Consider the following 21,813-nt stretch of genomic DNA (forward strand, 5'->3'; position numbering starts at 1 on the left):
AAGAAACTGCCGAAACTTGTTTTCATTTTCACTGTCAATAATTTGCTGCAAACTTTTCAACGCTTCTACTCCACAAAATGCTGGCCATACCTAGTTGGTTATTTTACTTGTAACACTATTAAACTTAATATCTTTTACAATTCCAAACATTTCAAAATTTTTTCACCAATCAATTAATACTACTGTGTTCTGGAATACTTTCAGTCAGTTCTGTACATATGTATATTTTCACTGCCAGCCAGCTATCCAACTGGTTTCGCATAGCTTTAATGCCCAGTGTTGCATCAATCTTCTCTATATAAAGTGGTAATGTTCGAGTCCTCGATCAGCGATCAGTTTAATCGCGCATTCCTGCTGTAGCCAACAGCAGCCTTTGAAGCGCTGCTAACGTGCTCTACAGAAATGTTAATTCATTCGAACATTTTACAGTGGGCAAAAAACAATATTGATGCCATTCCTGAGCATTGCCCACAAAAAGTATATTGGAGCTCAGAGAGAGAAGGTCGGCAGAAGGAAACACTTAGGCTCTAGGCTCTTTGTGTTACCGCGTTGGAGTTTGTGTTTACCCCTAATCTCTTAAAACCAGATCGTGCAAGGAACAAAATTCTTCAGGTCTCTAACATTCATGTACCTGAGATTATCAAGTGCTTTGAAGAAGTACTTGTCCAGGTATTTGAGCCTTACTTCAGCAAGAGCCGGGCCGGGGGTTTGCTCCTGTTCCATATCTCGACAGTTTATATAGAAATCGTTTAAGCGAACACCTAGCCAGGCTGCATGAGGGCCAACTGTAATTACCTTCAATGTGGGAATGTCCTGGAAAGCTGACGATATGCAAATTTATCAGCGATCTTATCGACAGACATTCCGGTTTAGGAATTTTGCGTTAGTAGTAGTTTCTTGAGTTAGCGATTTCAGTTGTAGTTACACTGTTGCCTTCAGTTTAGTATAGTGTTAAGTCTTATTACAATATTCCATGCAATCTTTTTAGCGTAATTGGCAATCGGTAGGAAAGTCAATAGTGCGGATAGCACTTTGAGGGCTGTCGTTTTGATGGTACCTGTTATTAAAGCTGACGCTAAATAGTCGTTTGTCTTTGTATACTTTCTTCTCTTAGTCTAACCACCTTCTTGGGTTTTAAGCACAAACTATTACCGTTGATATTTTGCCCGAACCCTTTAATCGACGTTGGGTCCCCCAATATTATTTGCCTTCGAGATGAAATTTGATGTACCTGAATTCCGAAAAATGTAAGATAGCGTAAGCTCAATTACCCAGATTATATTCTGCACATTAGCATCGCAGCAAAGGAACAATCCGCCGCCTTTCCCCGAGGGTGTGTCCACCCATTGTTACACATGAAGCTCAAAAAATTCTTCAATCGAATTCTGAAGTAGGGCATTCTTGAAAAGTTTTCTGAGATAGGGCGTTTTCGAACTGACTGCCGAGATAGGTCGATATGAAATTAAATTTATTTTTCTTTTTAAAGCAATAGAATTAAGTAAACGTAAATAGGAAAAAAAAATTAAATCAAAAAGAATAATATTTAAAGTTAAACAAAAAAGAGTAAAAAAAAATTACTTTTTTAAACCAAAATCTAAGAATTAAAAGAACACTAAATTGAAAAAGAAAAAATTATGAAATTAGATCCTAAGCTTGAAATTTTAAAAAACCTACTTTTTCTTTAAAAAAAATAAAATCTAAAAGTTAAAAGGAAGTGTTAATAACAACAAAAAAGCAAATTAAATTAAAAAAAGAAATTAAAAATATTTGTCTTGTTTAAACAATAAGATCTAAAAATTAAAAGCAAATGAAACTAAAACAAGTAAAAGAAGTATAAGTGCTTTCTTTCAAAATAGATTTTCACCGCGAGTGGTGAATGACAAGAAGAAAAAGAAAAAGAAAAAGAAAAATCACAAAAAATATTTTTCATAATTTCTGTTGCTTAAAAAAGTACTTTTCTGCTGCTGTAAATTTTCTTGAAGAAATAAATGTAAAAGAATTTATTCCTTGAGAGCGGCATACTGATTTAAAAATGTTTGATAGAAGAAAATGTATTTTTTATTTCTTGTGCATCATTTTATATGAATTTTGCGTTTTTCTTGAGAACTGAAGACAGCCCTTTAACGGTTACTATCAAATAAATAAAAACAAATAACAAAGTTTTAAGTTATATTTTTCATCAAGAAAATAAATTTCATATTTTAACTTTTTACGTTGATCCAAAAAATAAAAGTCAAATTTTAACTTGCGTTTTTTACCAAAAAATAAGTCAAAACATAACTTTCACTTTTGACTGAAAAAGTATAGTTGAAAAAATAACAATTATTAATTGTGTCATTTAAAAAAAGCATAACAGTTACGGTCCCTGGATTTTGTTAACATTTACGCCCGTTTTCTGAAGTACCTTTGAAAAATTTATCTACACTTTAAGCACAGAGTATTTTTCAGGTAACAATGCTATTGTTAATATAACCCACAAAAGGCGACAGAAAAAAAAAATATTAAAAATCAACACGAATTCTTCGCGGCTTCAAAGTACTTTTTTATACTAAATTTTAATTTGCTAGAAACTACATTAAAAACTTCGAAGCTTTGATTTACATATGTATGTACTTAAATACATATGTACATGCACATTTGGTTTGGATTATAGGGCTGCATCCAGCTCACAAGAAAAACGCAAAATTCATATACCCACAAGAAATTGAAAAGAAATTTTCCTCTATCAACATTTTTTAAATCAGTTTGCAGCTCTCAAGAAAAAAAATGCTCGTATATTTATTTCTTCAAAAAAATTTACACCCAAAAGTAAAGTAATGCCTTGTATCTCAGTTCAGCGATCGCAAGCAGTTAAGCTCTCAGTGCTGCTGAAATTTTCTCTGAACGCGTTGCGTTGTTTTCAGGGCCATTGAGCTTTTCGCGGAATGCGCGATGAAGTTTTGAAGCCTATTTAATTTTAATAAATGGTAACTTCGACTGTTTTATGGTGTTTCATGGTAGCTCTAACTTCAATTGTTTATAGAAATCAATAATTCCTGCGTAATTTTGTGTTGATCGGTGTAAAAAGTGAAAATTTTGTTAAAAGAATGGCCAAAGGTAATCCAAGGAATATAACTGGGTACATTTGCAATATTTTTTAAGTGAAACTTCTTTAGCGGCGGTTGGTTGGTTGGGAGTAAATCGGCAATTTCTACTGAAATTGCACACGGAAATGGTTGGGACGGAATCAAGTGCTTCTTAAATGTATGCAAATGGTATTAATTTAACAAAAACGTGCTAATAAAAGGTTAAAGAATAAGGCTAAGATAAAGACCAATACACCAATGGAAGTAGAGGTGAGTACGTAAATAGATAAAGAAAAGGATAAAGGCAAAGTTAAAAGTAAAAACAAAACAAAGATTCGTAAAGATAAATGCAAAAATGAAGATCTATAAGGGCAAAGGTGAAGGGGAATATGTAGATGAAGAAAATGATAAGCATAAAGATAAAAAAAAGATCAACAATAAGAAAAAGATGAGGATGAGGATACCGATAAAAGTAAAGAGGAAGATAGAGGAAGAAAGATTAAAATAAAGGTAATTATAAAGAAAAGGATATACTTATGTATGTAGATAGACACAGACTCAACCTGGGAACTATTTCGGAATTTTCGGTATTATCGGGACTTACCGATATAATAATCGATATTTTTGTAGATATTTTATCGATTTTGTTATAGATAATCAATATTTTTTATCGATTTTGGTATCGATATTGCTATCGATTTTTCTATCAATATTTGTTATGGAATTTGTCATCGATAATTTTATCATTTTTGCTATCGATATTTTTATCGATGTTACTATCGATTTTGTTATCAGTACACATGATGTGACATCATTTGACAGAACATCACATAATATGACATGATTTGGCATGACATACTATCACATCACTTCACATTACATCACATGAAATCACATCACATTGATGGCGACTAGACAGTAACCTCGGACATAACATAGGGGATACAAAAAAAGGCGCTGACATATTCTATAGCCGTGAAATTTTTTTAATCAGCTATAACTTCGGAACCATAAGTCTTTGGAATTTGATGTGAAATCTATGGTAAATGCATGAAATCTATGGTAATTAGTTTCCGACAGATGACGGTGTAGTCGCGATATTTATAGAATCCGTTTTTACGAACGACCTGGATTAACGCATAACTAACTTTATGATAAGAACTTCTTTATCTTCTTTATTGACGCTGTAACCACCTAGGCGATTTTGGTCAAGTCCAAAACAGCACGCCAGTCGTTTCTCTGCTGTACTAACTGACGCCAATTGGAAATGCCAAGTAAAGCCAAGTCCTTCTCCACCTGGTCTTTCCAACGCGGAGGAGGCCTTCCTCTGGTACCAGCATCGCGACCCTTGAATACTTTCAGAGCTGGAGCGTTTCTGCCGCTGTACTACGTCTATGTCGTTGTAAAGCTCATACCCACTGGGAAAATAGGTAAGCACCTTACGAGGTAAGCCATGTTTTCTTTCAGTTTTTAGTACCAAAATTGGCATCATGGCCAATGTCATCTACTAGTAAAGCGCAAAATGAACACCTCCGACGACACATTACGTTGTCAGTTGCAAAATAAGGTGCAGCCGAAGTTATTTCCAAGCACCGAACTACTCCGAGCGACTGCTCTGCATTACACGTAACTTACTTTGTAAAGCGGCTCAGAAGTATGTCTCATACCAAATGTACATTTTAAATTCCTACTTACATAAGGCGGCCACATCTTTGTTAAAGTAAGGGAGATTCGTCAGTGACGTGGTAAGGACAGCCGGTTGAAGTGTAAGTTGCTGGTAAGGTATTGCCCTTTACCTGGCGGCCTTTACCACTTCCCTGCCGAATCTCCATTACTTTAACAAAGACGTCGCCGCCTTATGTAAGTAGGAATTAAGAATGTACATTTGGTATCAGACATACCTCTGAGACGCTTTACAAAGTAAGTTACGTGTAATGCAGAGCAGTCGCTCGGATTAGTTCGGCGCTTGGAAATAACTTCGGCTGCAAGTTACTTTGCAACTGACAACGTAATGTGTCGTCGGAGGAGTGTCGCGCCAGTGTTGCCATCTTTTGATTTTCAAAAAGCACCAAAAACTTGAAAAGAAAGCGTTTACCACACTAAAAGAACCAAATTTTTTTTGAATCAAAGGATGCTTTTTTCATAACATAATACCGAAGTACTGCACATTAAATGATGTCCTAATTGGAAATGAGCAAATAATTTGATGTTTTCATTATATAACCTCAAATATCGCTAAAAACCGTGTTTTTGGCACTTTGAGGTTAGGATATCTCAAAATTCTAGTGATAGAGCAATTGTGAGGCCAGATTTGTATTCAGCACCAAGAAACGATGTGTTTTACTCAGGTGGTCAAAAAAACAAAATTTGTACAAATAATTAGAAAATAAAAAAACAAATACTTAACTTACTTGCGTACTAGCATTTTCAACGCGAATAGAATTTAACAAGGTGGGTTTGCAACTTCAGCTTTTTATCGATCATGAATGTATTTTAGTCCATTTAAATTTGTAGATTCTTGTAAATTCAGTGCTGCCACAGCCTTAAATATGCCAAATTATTTCAGGTTTTAACTATCTCGAAGTAATTTTAGTTCAGAAAAAAAGCACTAAAAAAGGCACTAGGCACTAAATAATTTTTTTGGCGTTTTAATTTTCAAAATGTACCTACTAAATCTAGTGCTTAAAGCACCAAGTTGGCAACTATGTGTCGCGCGCTATGTGGGACCGCTATAGGGAACTGAAGAAGAAAGCGAGACGTATTTGCCGCAATAAGAAGGGAGAGGCCGAAATAAGTGAGTGCGAAGAGCTTGAGATGCTGGCCGACAGGAAAACGCCCTAACATTTTACCAGAGGGTTAGGCGACTTACGGAAGGTTTCAAGACCAGGGCGAATTCCTCTAATAACAACAGTGACCGATGTCCAGAAGGAACTTAAATTATGGAGGAAACACTTTTCCGCCCTACTAAATGGTATCATAAGAACTGCTACTGCAAAAAAATTACCGAAAACATATGCAGATGGCGCTGGAATCAAGGTATTTCGATACCCCTGTAAAAATTTACTCTTTAGATGACTTATGGTGATTAATATAAAACGATAGTTGACTGTATACCTAATGAAAATTTGGAATAAAACATCGCCGATTTTTCGCCTGCGGCGTTTTTTTTTTCTTATAAAACGACATTTTAATATGATTTAGTCAAATATGATGTGCAGACGAATTTTTTGTTACAAATCACATATCAAATTAAAGGTATTTTTGTGCTCTTTCTGATAAACATATTTGTTAATTTAGCTAATTACGTATTTTTTGCGAAAAACATACATTTTTATTAAAAAAATGCCATAATTTCGTTTTTTTACTCTTTCTCGAAATATGTTTACATTATATAATAGATATCTCTCGCGATTTTTTATTACAAATTTTCGATATATGTATATCGATATAAATATTGCAAATTTACTCCTTTTTTCCTTGGCCGCACTTTAATAAAAACCCTTAATTGTGGTGTTACGTATGGCAGCACACATTTGCTCTTACTGTCATTGTTATTGCTGTTTTTGAAAAATGCTAAAATTTGTAAACACATTTATAAACGCACTTTACTTAAGTAATTAATTAATAATATATATCAAAAGTACTATGTGAGCACGTGAACATTGCAAATATAGTAGTATATCACACAAAATATACGTGATAAGTGGAATTTTGTATAAAAATTTAGTGGTAGATGTAGAGATAATTTAGCAACAAATTGCTTAAATACTAGGTTTGTTGCACAAGCTACTTGTAGAAAAACTCGAACAAAGTTCAAATTGTTAGCGTATATCAAGGAAACTCAAAAACTTACTGGAGGAACACGTATGTGTAACTCGAAGTTACTTCGGGAAGCTTGTGGAACAAACCTACTATTAGTAACTACATTGTGAGAGTGATCAATTCAGATAGAGAAGGCCTCCCCCAACATCCTCACCAAGTTTCATGACGAAATTCCTTTTACTTTCGCTGAAATATCGAATGGTCCCGTTTCGGAAAGCCAACCCGAAAAAGAAAATAGAAAAACAAAATATTTTCATTTCTGGCTTAAGTTGATGCATTAAGCAATCCTAGACGATTTCTTACGGTAAGTTAAGTCTTGACTATCTGAGCTTTAAAACCTACAACTAGCGATCGCTTGAGTATACAACCAACCAACCAACCCACATTCGGACGAACATGCTACAAACAACTTTTGATGTTTAGCAGTTAACAGTACGAAAAAAATTTCAACTCAGTCAGAAATTTCCTATGCCATTTTCACTGATCTTGTTACCTGATGTACATACATATGTATGTATGTTTTGAAGTATTTTGCGCTGGCAAAACCGCTCCGGAACCGAACACCACCGCGAAAAGGACGTCAACGTGAGCTGAACTGATCGTTTAAGCGCTGTTTAGGCGTGCGTGCGATAAGGACGGAGAGGGTGTGACGGTTTTATATGTGCAGAGCGGAATTCCACGGCACGCTGATAAAAAAAGTTGCACACATAAACACATACATGAATATGAATGGCAGAAGCAAACAAACTGAGAGAGTGAAACTCGAATTTTTTCTAGGCATCAAAAAATATAAAGTAAATGCATACGAACTTTGAAAAAATGCAAAAAAACAAGAAAAAATGTTCCGCTGCGATTGAAAGGAGTAAACTTAAAAGCTAGTAGCTATGCCTTGGAATAGCTAAGCATTTGTGACAAGGACGGCAGACCAAGAGCGGCAAACAAACGAGATTATTTTGCAGCTAGTTTTTTACCTTTCGAAGTTTCTTTGCGCCACAACGTAAATTTCTTTCCTCTTGGCGCTTTGTTATGCATTTACCACTTATTTGTTATTATGAAGGGTATACAAATTTTAAAACAAAATACTTGCAATCGTGTTTACTTCGAACTGACTGCTTTTCACGCAATGCCTCTTTAGGATCAGTGGTTTTTAAAGCCTATAAATTCCACACTTTATGTTTGTTTCTTTTTTCTCTCTGTTGTATGGCGGCTCCTGTTGCTTTTGCACTCACACACTCGCACAGCACAATACTTTTGCGATACTTTGCTTCGCACCTTTTCAGCTTGCAGCACTCAAATTCTTGCTTTTAGCGTTTCACTTTGTCACACACTTGCACTTCTTATAATTTTTTGCACCTTTTGGAAGTTGGCAGTTCATGTAATCGTGCTTGTTACTCCAAAAATTCAGAATGCAGTAAATATTTTAAAAGCAATTCAATAAAAAGCAGCTAAATAATTGCATTGCACTTTTCTTAGATTATCTATTTACTTTAATTCTTTTTCGTTTAACCTTTGCAAACTTGTTTTTAGTTTTTTTTTTTTGTATTTCTTTGCTTTTATTTTGTTACATTTGCGGCCGCTGGTCGACACATGCATGTATACAAACACACTCACACTCACGCACACCGTTTGTTATTGTGTTTCCCGTTGATACGCGGTCGACTATGCGCGAAAACACATTCGTCTACTTCAAGCTCTCAGTTCGAATTGAATACAAAAATGCGTTGCGGTTGCAAGCCGGCAAAACGAAATTATGTAGGAAGATGCTGCCAGCTGGGTACTATTAAATGAGTGTAATGAGATGTTGGCTTTTTGTTTGTTTTTTTGCAGGATGCAATAAAATTGAGGAGAACGAGTATGCGAATAGTTGGAGTTTTGAAAAACTAGGAAAACAATTGTTTGATTGGTAGAATAAATGAAAGTTTATGCTTAGTTTATTTTTAATTAAAATTGTGCCTGTGAATGATATTAAGGAAGTGTAGATGTGGCAGCACTCGCTGTCTGGCTGGAGCGAACATGTTGGGTTCGCCTGGAGAATTCCATCCCAACAAGTTGTGTTGTGGTGCTGGTTGTAAGGCAGTGATGGAATAGTGTGCACAATAATGGCATTTTTGGCGCTTAAATTCTCAAAGGCACTTTTGGCACAATCCATCCTGTTTTGACACAATCATAAATTATAGAAACTTGGCATGATGATATAATATAAAATCATACTGCATTATAGATTAAAAAATACAAACAGTGAAAATTAAAAGCATTAAAAAATTAAAATAAAGGCCGTGAGAAATATTGTTTCGCAGCTCTTAACAAAACGCTGAATTCTATTGGAAATACGCAACACAAAATGCAAGTTTTCGCAACAACATCTTTTAATTCAGAATTTTGAGAAAGGTTCTTTGTTTGCAGGTTTATAGTTTCTAATAAATTCAATTGATTTTTGATATTTTTTTTGCTAGCGGTGTCATATACATATTTGCATCCATTTAAAAAACTTTCGAACACACTTTATATGAAACAAACGCGTAAAATTGTAAGCTAGGAATCTCTCTAAAAATTCTGAATAGAAACTTCGTTGTTGCGACAACCTGCCGGATTTTTATAATTTTTATACAAAGTTTGAAATGTATATAAAATCAACGTCACAAATCGGTGCAGAAGCTCGGCCAAACCATAATATATGTGTATTATTATATGTCTAAGGAATCTTTCATCAAAGTGATTTACTGTATTAATTTAATTAATTAATAATTATTATATTACCTCAGTGTATTTTAAAAATACTCTTTCTAAAAATATATTGCTCTTCAAAGGCCTTAAACAAAGAAATTTTAATTTCGTGGCGCATCTTTTCGGCATTATTTTTGAAAACCACTAGACACATTTTGAAATTCCATCCCCGTTGTAAGGTAGAAGCACACAGAGTGTCCATATTTGGCGATTTCGCGCCAATTTGGCTATTTTTCTTGGATATTTGCGCGTAAAAATTTAGGAAATCGCCACTGGCGATTTTTGGCGATTTTTTCCCTTCAAATTAATTTTTTTCCAATTATAAAAATATACAAAACTTAGTTTTCCACGATAATTTTACACAAGAGGCTAATAAACTGCGTGATAAACTTGACTTAAGATGCATATTAAAAGACTGTCAAAAATATTTAATCACCTTTTTTTAAAAAAACTTTTGAAACGATTACCTAGTCAATTAGATACTTTTAAAAAAGCTTTGATTTTGTCTCCAGAAAAGTGTGTGAATCACGAGTTTCAGGGACCTGCAAATTCACTATTCGATTTTGAAGGAAAGAAAAGCAGCTTAAATCTTTTAACTTTCCTATGGAATAACTTTTCTCAGAACTATTCCATCCGATTTTGAATAATTTTGGATAATTGCTTACGGAGTGAAAACCGCAACAGGCAATAAAATGTTTGGAAATATACATAAGTAAATTCATGTTTTTATCCTTTATTATGCTTTTGTTGAGCGCGTTTTTTCCGTAATGAATTCAACAAAAACTAAGATTCGAAATAGGATGAGGTTGGAAAGCCTTAATTCAATAGTTCAAATAAAGTGTTATATTAAGGCGAATAGTTTCGGCTGCAAAACGTTTCCAATATCAAACAGTATGTCATCAAGGTGGAAAAGCTCAATATATGACAACAACAGAAATGTAAATGATTCAGACACTAGGTGATTTTGAAGAAATTGTGGAAATAGCTGATCTCGGATCATTATAGGTTTTTATTTAATTTTTAGCGCCGAGCTCTTAAAAGCCGATTGTGCGATTAATCAATTAATATGAGTTATAATAAATTTAATAATTGCGCAGTCCTATTGCAAAATGTGATGAAACAAATATTAAAAAAAAAAAAATATGCGTATTTTTAAAGAAAATTGTTTGTACATCACTATTATATAAGTGTTGTGTTATTTATTATTACCCTCTGAAGGTGTTATATTCGTTATTGGTTTTAAATACTTTATTACAACAAGATCTCATTTTTAAAATAAAAGATTTGATAAATCGATTTTATGAATTTTATTTAAAAAAAATTGGCGATTTTTGGCGATTTTTTTTCAGAAATTGCGCTTTTTTAAACAATCTGGATACCCTGGAAGCACATATGTAATGTTAATAATACCAGAGAATAGTTGCGTTTGTTTACTCGTTTCCAGTAAAATCCAGTAAAAGTTTTTACGAATTTTCATGTTTTGGCGTTTTCGTACGCAAAAACTTGCAAAGTAGGCGAAATTGAGGGAGCGAAAATTAACAGTTAAAGTTGCAAGTTTATACTGGATTTTAGTGGATAAATTTTTACTTGTAAGAATTTGCCAGTACGAAAAACAGCTGATCGCTTGTTGCTGAATGAAATTTAAACTAATAAGGAAACTGTTTGTGGGTTTTTATTGTTGAATTTCACAAAATAAACCTATTTAAATATAAAATATATTGTTTTATTAGGAATTTGCTGCGAATAAACAATCTATCAGCTGTTCATGAAACTTGCCGTTTTTATCCATATACTTCAAAAGTGATACGTGTTTGTGCAAATTTTCGGAAGATACTTTATTTTTTCTCTCATTTCGCGAGATACTCAAATTTTTCCCGTAGTACAAATTTTGATACATGTTAAAGAGAAAATATTTATTGTAGTATGTATGCAGTGCCAGCTTGTAAAAATTTTAAAAAATACCGCGCGTTAGAGAAAAGGAAAAGTTTTTAAAATGAAATTTCGAAGCAGCCTTAACTGATATGCTTTTTCTTGAAGTATTTGAAGAGAAACAGCTAAAATACTATAGCAATGTCGCAATTTTGTTGCCAGAAATCTCCATACAAAAGTAATCAGCTGTGTCGCAAGGTGGCAAATTTTTCGACAAATGCGACATTTGCAACAACTTTGCGACATTTCATGTACCCCACTACTAGTTCTTGAAGAGAAGTTGCAAATTCAAGCTGGAAAAAATTTTGCCGGTGAGAATTTGCAATTGGGAAAAACATACATATGATTGTGGCACATGGTTGAATTTTTTTCGACAATAATTTAAATAAACAAGTTCGTTAAATTTAAAAATTTACAAACTTGAGCGACTTTAAATTGAAAATTTTAAGTAAATACTTGTCTGCTTAATTAATTTAGTTAATTTGAGGGAGAATTTGGGAGAATTTTTTTTTAATCTACTATCTGATATTTTGAGTGATAATTATCGGTGGATTTTCGACGAACAAACTTATTGTCTTCCCATATTGTCTTTACATAGAAATTTGTGCTCTTTTATTTTCATTTTAACACATTTCAGTGTTGGTTCTTTTAATTCAAGTTGGTCTTTGGTTTTTGGAATTTAAATAAGTTTTCAGCAAAAAAAGTGTGTTTAAAAAATACATATGTGTATGTACATATTGCTTGTATATATCAATTTTTCCCTTACCTTAAACCTTAATACGTGGACAACAATGATGTTTTGTAATTAAGACATAATTGAATATGCGCTATCTGGGGAGACAATAACTGTACTATTTCTTTAATGTGTTGGAACTACATATATCCAAACACAAACGCGTGTTAAGCAAACAGTGGAACAATTTGTTATTTTCTAAGTTTGCGAATAAAAGTTCACACTTAAATTTAAGACATTGATAACACACATTTTATGAAGAAAATCTCCGCTACGGCCTTCTATATAAAAAATAAGCGAAATCGGTCCATTTTTATACAACCCTGCCGGATATGCAAATTTTCTCCGCGATAAGTCTAGTAGCCATTTCTAACAGATTTTGGATCGCTTTGTCAAAAATGGAAACAAATATACATATTTGAATTTTAGGAAAACAAGACAAATAGCATAATCGGCTTAAAACGGCTATTTTTTCTCACAGAACGGCTAACAAATCGGCTGCCGGCTAAACCGAAATTTCTCCGGCTGCTTGCTATCGCAAATGGCTAAATCTAGCCGGAAAACAGCTAAAATGACAACACTGAGTTTGCATACCATCCCAGTAGCGAAAATGGTCACCGGTGACATTGTCACTTCACTTGCTATGAATCCTAAACGACATATAGCTGACAATGACACTGGTAACAATGTCATGCAGGTGTACTCCTATCAAAGACTTATAACCAGAGGTGGGCACTACCACAAACAAGCGTGAGCTTAAAGTGAGAGTGTGTTAGTGTGCCTAATTCATTTTGCATGCTGTCGTGTTCTCATCGCTGCGCTCTCGCTTGTATACGTACACGCGACGCTTACGCTCTTTTAGCACCTGCTAACTCTCTGCCCATGCCTGCTTATAACAGACAATGTCTTGCAGCGGTCACTTAGGTCGGTGTTATGCAGACAAACTTTTGTTTGCCAAATTAAATGGCGGCTGCTTAGTTTGCTCGGCGGTGGTTATGTCGAGTTTGGCACAGGGTTGCACGTTCATTATGGTTTTCATGGCTATTGCCAACACGAAATGAAAATTTCAGATGTACATAACGCGCACAATAAATATATTTTTATGATATCGTATAGGCAATTAACTGTGCCCCAATCTTTGAAGCTTCTACAGCATATATTCAGTTCCCTAGCTTTCGGTATCACGGCAATTTTTGTGTATAACAACAATTATCTAAAATTTTTGTATATGACAACACCGAATTTGCCGCAGTTTGACCAAACAAAATTAGTTTGCTGTGAGAGTCGCCAAACTCGCTCTCTCCGAGTTTGCTGCAACAACAATTGCACGCAGTTTGCCAAACAAAATTTCTGCATAACACCGGCCTTATAAAAACTCGTTTCCTAACTGTTTAGGTTCAAAAACAAAAATAGAGATTATAGGAAGCTTAGAACAAATGCGCATATGATATATTTAGAACAAGGCGAATTTATATAAGGTGGTGTTGTTTCATCAGCTGTGAGTAGCGTTTGATTGTCAAAATTTTGTATTTCGTTAGTGAGTGAGTGAAAACGTGAGAGTGTTTGCATTTTCTGCCGCCCTTTTTCATTCGGGGAAGAATAGCTGAAATTTGACAATGGCCCGCTAAAAGCAAAAACAAAATACAAGTAATTGTTGTATTTCTTCAATCGATACCACCTTATATGTATTCGCCTTGATTTAGAAAATAAGATTTTTCCTTGTCTGTTTTGTAATTTTTTGGAGTGCGGAGGCTTGTGTGTGAATTTAGTGTAATAAAGTGAAAAACTTACATACCTAGTAAGTAAAATTAAAATAACTCTAATAAGAATTGTAAAAGGAGCGCCTTGAAGCGATTAATACAAAGGCAGATTAAAAAGAAAGAAGGATGAATATTTGCGTAGACGCACCAGTTCCAGACTCCACCCGCAGTTGCAGTTGCAGTTGGTGAGATCAGTAATAACAGAGGACGCTAGTGACTCGACGAATGAACTTTCAATAAAAAGTGATATCAGAGACGAGTTGAGGAACTTATTTTTACAATACTATGTTAGCAGAAATTTCGGCAACGATCTTTTAAAAATATTGTACGCGAATGAGTTAGATGTGCCCAAAAATAGTGAAACCCTTTTAGAAAAATGTAGAAATAGTGCTGTTATCCGGACTGTAAGCCCTGGTGAATATTTGTATCTCGGGCTAAAACCACAACTTTTTAAACTTGGATAATTATTGAATTTCACTGATTTGGTAATCATTGATGTCGGCGTAGATGGGCTTCCACTATTCAAAAGCACTAACAAAGGATTATGGCCAATATTAGGAAAAATAGTGAATATTGAAAGTTTTCTCGTTTTTTTTTTTATCGGTGCATATTTTGGGCCAGGAAAACCATGGTGTATAAACTCATTCTTTCATGACTTAGTTTTCGAATTAAGATGCTTACTAACCGAAGGTTTAAGTTACAACGAAAGGCGTATAGTTGTGCAGTTAAGAGCATTTGTTTGCGATGCACCTGCTAGATCAGGGATTTTGCAGATTTTGGCTCAGGGTAAAGGGGTGTACAAAATACATTAAAAGCATCATATATATTAGTAATGAGAGTCGCAGTACACGAAATTTTAATACGCTCTTCTTCCCCCTTAATGCTGGCTCTGGATGTTTCCCCGCATCTACCACCTAAATGTGCCAAGCCGGCTCCTAAGTGCAAATGCTCCTGGGAGCCACTTTGCCCATCTCTGTGCTAGATCATTTGTTAGTGCTACTGTTGGCCATAATTCATTTAACGGGTGCAGTCGTTGCCTGCAAATCGGTATTCGAATAGACGGGGTAACAGTTTATAGTACAGAGGTTTCTGCTGTTGGATCCGATGAAAGTTTTAGTAACCGAAGCAATCCTGGACATCATAATATATTGATTCGTAGCGATAAAACTGATCTAGAAAATGGTGACTCAATTTCCACTCGAATGTATGCATTTGATTGATTTTGGGTGTGGTGAGAAAAATGTTAAATAAAATTGTAGCTCAGTTGGTGCCTTCAAAAAAGATGCTCTTTCCCATAAATTATTGCATTTAGTTGGTTATATTCCAAAAGAGTTTGGCCGTGTTCCTAGGACCCTTCAAGAACTCCCACGATGGAAAGCTATTGAATATCGCCAATTCATTCTGTATACTGGTCAAGTTGTTTTGAAAGACATAGTCGACGATGACATTTATTATCATTTTCTCCTACTACAATGCGCTTATAGACTTTTTTTTTGTCCTTATAGTTTGTTATTGTCCTTATAGAAGCTCAGTAACTTATAACGTCCACAGTTTACTTCATTTTGTGGACTGTGTGCGAGAGTTTGGCCTTCCGCATAACTTTTCAGTCTACCCTTTCGAGAAATTTATGCAAGAAATAAAGAAAGTGGTTGAAAAACCTAACATGGTTTTCCAACAGCTAAGAAATGCATTTGAAAATCGCCCATTGAAAAATATGCAAAATAAAAAAATAAAGAAAAGTGTAACGAAAAATATCTTAATATTAAAAATATGTCCATTTACTTAAGCTCGCGTTCCCCTAATAATTATTGTATAGTATTAGAACCAAGTCACAGGTCGAATATAATTATACGAATCAGTCGGATTGATGGAAAAGAAGTGCGAGGATTCAAGCTGTTGAATGTGCGTGATTTCTGCGAGTTACCAGTTCCATCATCACATTGTGGGGTTTTTGTTACTGGCGCTTTAGAAGAAACCACTGAATTTATATATAAGATTGACCAAATCTCATGCAAAAGGATGATTTTGCCTTACCAGCAGGTTTTTTTTACTAACGGCAATATTGCATAGCTGCATTTAAAAAATTTAAATATGAAACTTGCTTTTGAAGAAATGGAGTTTTTCCTATCATTTAAAAATTTGAGATTTTCCCAATGCTGCTATTAGTGTTTTAATTTTGTTAATTACTTTAACAAATATATAGTAAAAATCAAACATGACAGACTACATTTGAACAATTTTAAATTAAATAAAAGGACGACTGGATACCATTGAAAAAAAAAAAACAAGACGAACTGGCAAAAATATTAGCAGAAAATAACGTTCTCTTCCGGCGGAATATGAACCTATGTACGACTCCAATTACTGTCTTCCCGATTGATACAGAGAGCAAACTTGCAGAAATAGAGAATTTGCTCAATAATTTAGAAAATGTTTTGGGAGCGGATATAATTTTCAATTATAACTACGATGGAACCAAAGATAAGAAATCGCTGCGAAAATACTCGAATTTTATCAATGCTTCTTTTACCCTGTAATTTAAAATATCTAACAAGTTTTCAATCTTTTTAGAAGTAACTTCTGGATTTACATACGAAGACTTCGTAAATGAACTGGGCTTAGCAATAAAACGGAACAAAAACAAACAAAATAAGAGGGCCTCTCGTTTAATTGAGCAAGAAAAAATTTAAATTAATTTAACAAATTAATATCATATATAATTTTAAGATAATACATTAACATATAATTAAATTAATTGCAATGAAATTTTGACTGCTTTGTTGTCGGCTGAATGTCACCAACGACCATTGCAGGATCCTCACGGCTGAAAGTCACCAATGTCCTTTGTAGGACAATGTCGCTTTAATGTCACCAAAGACCATTGCAGGATCCTGTCGGCTGAATGTCACCAATGTCCTTTGTAGGACAATGTCGCTTTAATGAACGCTTTGCAGCGAATGCTTTGAGCACTAGATTTACCATAATTCAATAATACAAGGTTGGATAACTTGGCAGTTGTCTCGCTCCCGCATTCTGCCTTAGCCTGTGTTGCCTTCTTTTTTGATTTGTAGAAGCTACTACTAAAATACAAGGAGAAATATTGTCTTCGTATAAAAAGTTCAACAGGCAACACTGCCGATATTTTCATGGATTGTTTCGTGGAAATTCATTTTCTTATTGGGTAAATTCAAGTAAGTATAGCAAAAAAATCAAAAATAATGGAAATATTTTCAATTACAACAATAATTTACATATTTATTTGCAAGCTACCGGAGTTATTCATAATTTGTATTCAAAAAGTAGCGTTTTACAACAAGTGCAGCCGTTGCAAGTAAGTTTTGCATACTAGGATCCCTATGTGTTCGTCCACGTATGACTAGTGCAGAAAATATAAATATGAATAAATATATTCTCTTGTGAAGGTCAGGATCACTTGGGTGTCCGTCCACGTTTGCTGGTGCATGTATTTTTACCACTGCAGCGTTTGGGTTGGTCAAGTGCAGCCTTTGCATATTTACAAGTAAGTATACCACTCCATAAAAGCGAAAGTGGAAATATTAATAAAGATATTTTCTCGTGCTCATTGGGACTGATTGCAGAAAAAAGTACACAACATTACAAAAAATTAACATTTAAAAAAAAAAACGAAATGTAATTAAATTGCGATATTGAAGACATATTTTTAAAGTTTAACTGATATAATGATTAACAAGACTGATTGGAGAAGTAAAAAACATTCCGCCAAAATTCGATTTTTAAATAACCAAATGTAATTAAATTGCGATATTGAAGATATAACTTTTAAATGTAACCAATATAATGATTTGCAAGACTGATTGGAGGAAAAAGTAGAAAACATTACTAAAAAATTTAAATAAAAAAAAAAACCAAATGTAATTCAATTTAAATATAATAATTTTTAAAAGATTAATTTATATGCATTAAATCAAATTGCATCTTTACTATTTGTATAATTCTTATTAATTTTTAATATTTATGTGGCCATAAAAAGTTAATTCATTGTCTATTGTGTAGATCAGTGGAATCTTCTTTATATATTTAATTCAATTTGTATACAAAAACGCATTTCAGCACTACCAGACTACTTACTTTTCCTACTACCTTTTCACAAAAGGAGATAAAATTGTTACCCGCTTCTCTTTCCTTCTCAAATGCAACCTTACAAGGCAGTCGATTGACACAAATGTCAATATTTATCCAACCTTGTATTATTGGGTTGGTTCAGAAGGCGCAGCAGTTGAGCGCAACCGTTGCTAAAAAAAATCAGCGATCGTTATGCGCCTTCTGAACGGCTTGATGCATTAACTGTCAAATTCAACTCTCAAAGGTACACACCAACATGTTGTCTCAAATGATCAGAAAAATATTACGATCATCTAACACGCAACAGTTACTGAGCTGTTGCGCCTTCTTTACGTGCCCATTGAATCATGTAGATTTACATACTAACGACAGATAAATTAATATTTCATATCAATAATTACATAAAAAATTAAATTTCTTACCTACATTTGATTAAAAATTTAAAATATTTAGCATAATTTTAATTATTTGCAACAGCTGATTGACAACGCGCGCAAAAAGATGAGAGATGCCCATCTTTTTGTGTGCGTTAACTTTCGCGTTGGCGTTGCCGTTGATATGTGGACATGCCCATATAATTGTGTGTATTCATAGTCAGCTGTTAATCAACGCCAACGCAAAAGCCAACGCCAAAGTTCTATGTGGACCGGCCTAAAGTCATTTAAGAAGTAGCATGGCCGTAAAAGACACTTAAGTGACTAATGCATGATATTCGCTACGGGGATATGTAATTACTTATATGAAATTTATGCACATGCGGCTTTGTACATACATACATATTTGTACATACATACGTGCTTTGTATTTGATTTGGTACCAGTTGAGATGAAATGTAGCATACCTTTAGGCACTAGATGTTGTTAGTCGTCTAAACACTGTCACCTAAGATATCAATGTATTCATTGCAATAGTTGCATTTACAATTGATCTCGGACCTCCGGTTGTAATATCCCTGCAGGAAATGGATCTAACTATAAGCTAACTTTGAAGTTGATTAGGAAGGAGCGAAAGCTAACTATATTTGTATGGAGATGGCCGCGAAATAGTCAAGGGTGGTTACCTCTGCATTTGATGTAACTAACTTGTAACTAACTACTTTTGGACATAAAATATCAATAGGAAAAACAAAATATTTTTTTTTTATTTTTTTTTTTATTAACTTTATTTATTTTATCACATTTCATATTTGTTTCCATATTCGAACTTCGTCAGGCATAACTTCAAAATGATAATATACAATTTCGATCTTCCTTTTATTTGTCCTCAATTCGAAAAAGTATTTGCGAAGTGCAAGATATTTAAATAGAAACGCGTTTAAAGAAAACAATCTCGAGCTTTACTCCTGCATTACTTGTCCACTTGTTTCAAGTTAGCTTTTTGTAGCTAACTACAGGTTATATATTTTATAGAAATCCCGCAAAAAAGCTAACTACAAGTAGGTTATTTTTTATCAATTGATAATTTTTTTCTGCTGGGATGTGTACATAGTTTGTGCGTATAAGTTTACCCATAGAAACTGAGTCCTATGATCTGAGTCGTTCTGACTTCGATGGCTTCGGGTGTTTTTGATGTTGTGTTTTTACCAGTACCCTTGCCTTATTGCCCAATTCTGTTTTGAAGTTCCCTTCAATAATAGCCTTCCTCTTCTTCTGCTACCAGCAAAGCTGCCCGCGTTAAATACTTTTAGAGCTGAAGCGTTTCTGCCCGTTTGGGCGGAATGGCCAAGCCAGCGAAGCCGCTGTATTTCAATCCGCCGCTCTACTTCTAGGTAGATCGTTGTAAAGCTCAACAACAACAACTGTACGGCTTATCATTGCATCGCAGTATTCCACATCGCCAACGCGAAAACTGCAGGAGACGTCTCAGCAGATATTTTTATTGTCTATGCTTCTGCGCCATACACCAGCACAGGCATGATGAGTGACTTATAGACAGACAGGTCGAGAGGGAGGGGGAAAAGGGGGGAAACCCCCGGGCCCGGACTTTTTAAGGGGCCTGAAATATCAGAACCATAACTTATTATTAATTTTTTACAATTTAATTGCTCCTTCGTTATAGGTTTTAATTAGAAAGACATTCCGATTCGTGCTGATTGTTTCTGACTTTATACATTAAAGAAAATGATCTCATGGTCTGCTCTCGATGACCCTGCTTATAGAGTGTGAGTTTTGTACAACGAGACTTTTCAATTGCCTACTCAGTCCCAAGAATGATAGAATACAAGATTGCCCATTCCTGCGGGTGATGACGTAAAGTTAGCTACGAATGGAGGATAGAATAATTGCAAAGGGAGAAGAGAAAGAATGTAAACTGCCAAATCATGGAGGTCGCCATATTTAAAATTTGTTAACATTGAGTGAAAGCGTGAAAATAAAATTATATTTTACTTATCTGTATAAATAGTGCACAAATAAAACAAGAGGATAATTTTGCTTCGTAAGGAACATCTGGCAGTCTTTTATGTTTTTTAGTATTTACAAATATATGGGTGTCGTTAAATCTAATAGAAGCCCAGCGATCGCGAGGAAGACACAATTTGAGAACGGTATGCTCCGACTATTGTGTCCGAATGGGTGACCCGATCCAAAAAAGTTGTATACACACTTGTAATCAAGAATCCAAACTTTATTTTAAAACCTAATCGCCAACAAGAAAAGATCTTCTGCACAAAAAAAAAACTTGTTTAACCTAGTTTACATTTTCGGTGACAAATTCTAATTTGATACCGTCTTCCAAAGGTTTTCCAGGGGTTTGTGGAAGATTTCGAGGGGTCAGGTGCGACTTTTTACAAATTTTGGTCTGCGATCTTTCTAGTGGGTTGATTAGCAAGAGCCAGGTCCCCTCCCTTTCTATCCACTAACCCAAAAGCAGTAAGAAAAACAGCTTGTAAAAAACTAAACGATCCTATTACATACAAAAATTTGTTTAAAATGACGTCACACGAACAGCTGATTCTGTCGAATTCGACAAGAACAAAATAGCGGTACTACTGATCGCGCCACCTCTATCTCCCTACATCGTGCTCAGTCCAAAGTAGTACTTGTTGGCAAGAGTGATTCTCCGTTAGATATCAAGACTGATATTGTTATTGGTGTTAATGCTGGTTCCTAAATAAACGAAGTGGTCTGGTTTTTCAAACTTATAACTGTCAAAAGTGACATGGGTGCCGATACGCTTATGCTCTGACTGTTTGTCTGTTGATCGGAGATACTTCGTTTTGTCCTCGTTCATCACCAGACCCATTTGCTTTGTTTCTCTATCTAATTCCGAGAAGGCAGAACAGACATAGTCGTTGCTTTTACCTATGATAAAAATGTTGTCGGCTAACGTCAGCAATTAAACGTTATTGTAAAGAATTGTGCCTAAGGCGCTTCAGTTATGCGCCTCGACCCCGATAAAGCCGGAGCCCTTCCTTACGGTGGGTCCCAGTACGATAAAGGAGGCATTCAGGAAAGAAAAAATAAACTGAGTGAACTGCACTGGCGAAGTATCACGGTACTTCGTCAAGCCAAGAGCTTATTAGGGGGGTACAATCTTAAAAGATACAGGCTACTTTTAAACCTCCCCAAGGAGAGGCTAAGAATTATAATAGGCATTTTGACGGATCATTGCAGGCCTCTTGTTTAATTTGGGAATCTGATCACGCGGCTTTTGTCGCTTTTGTGACTCCACCAAA

General features: G+C 34.7%; 1 protein-coding gene and 1 long non-coding RNA gene across 4 annotated transcripts in view; one reads left to right on the plus strand and one right to left on the minus strand.

Moving 5' to 3' along the window:
• The window catches only part of LOC118748929 (rho GTPase-activating protein 26), a 165,799-nt gene extending 157,222 nt beyond the window's left edge, over positions 1-8,577 (minus strand). The window contains exon 1 of one of the 3 annotated variants that reach the window (XM_036483678.1): positions 7,987-8,577. The gene's annotated coding sequence lies outside the window, so the exon portion shown is untranslated. Of the gene's footprint in view, positions 1-90; positions 280-7,970 lie in introns of those variants that run through there. The other 2 variants (XM_036483677.1, XM_036483679.1) reach the window with 2 other exon arrangements.
• Positions 8,578-17,296: 8,719 nt separating this feature from the next.
• Positions 17,297-17,553, plus strand: LOC118748258. Its single transcript, XR_004994040.1, has 2 exons — positions 17,297-17,364; positions 17,456-17,553. It is a non-coding gene; the product is annotated as an uncharacterized LOC118748258 (long non-coding RNA).
• Positions 17,554-21,813: the final 4,260 nt, after the last annotated feature.

The sequence above is a fragment of the Rhagoletis pomonella genome, unplaced genomic scaffold, assembly GCF_013731165.1.
Source record: "Rhagoletis pomonella isolate Grant_MI unplaced genomic scaffold, Rhpom_1.0 Rhpom_scaffold_00013, whole genome shotgun sequence".
NCBI classification, from domain to species: domain Eukaryota; kingdom Metazoa; phylum Arthropoda; class Insecta; order Diptera; family Tephritidae; genus Rhagoletis; species Rhagoletis pomonella.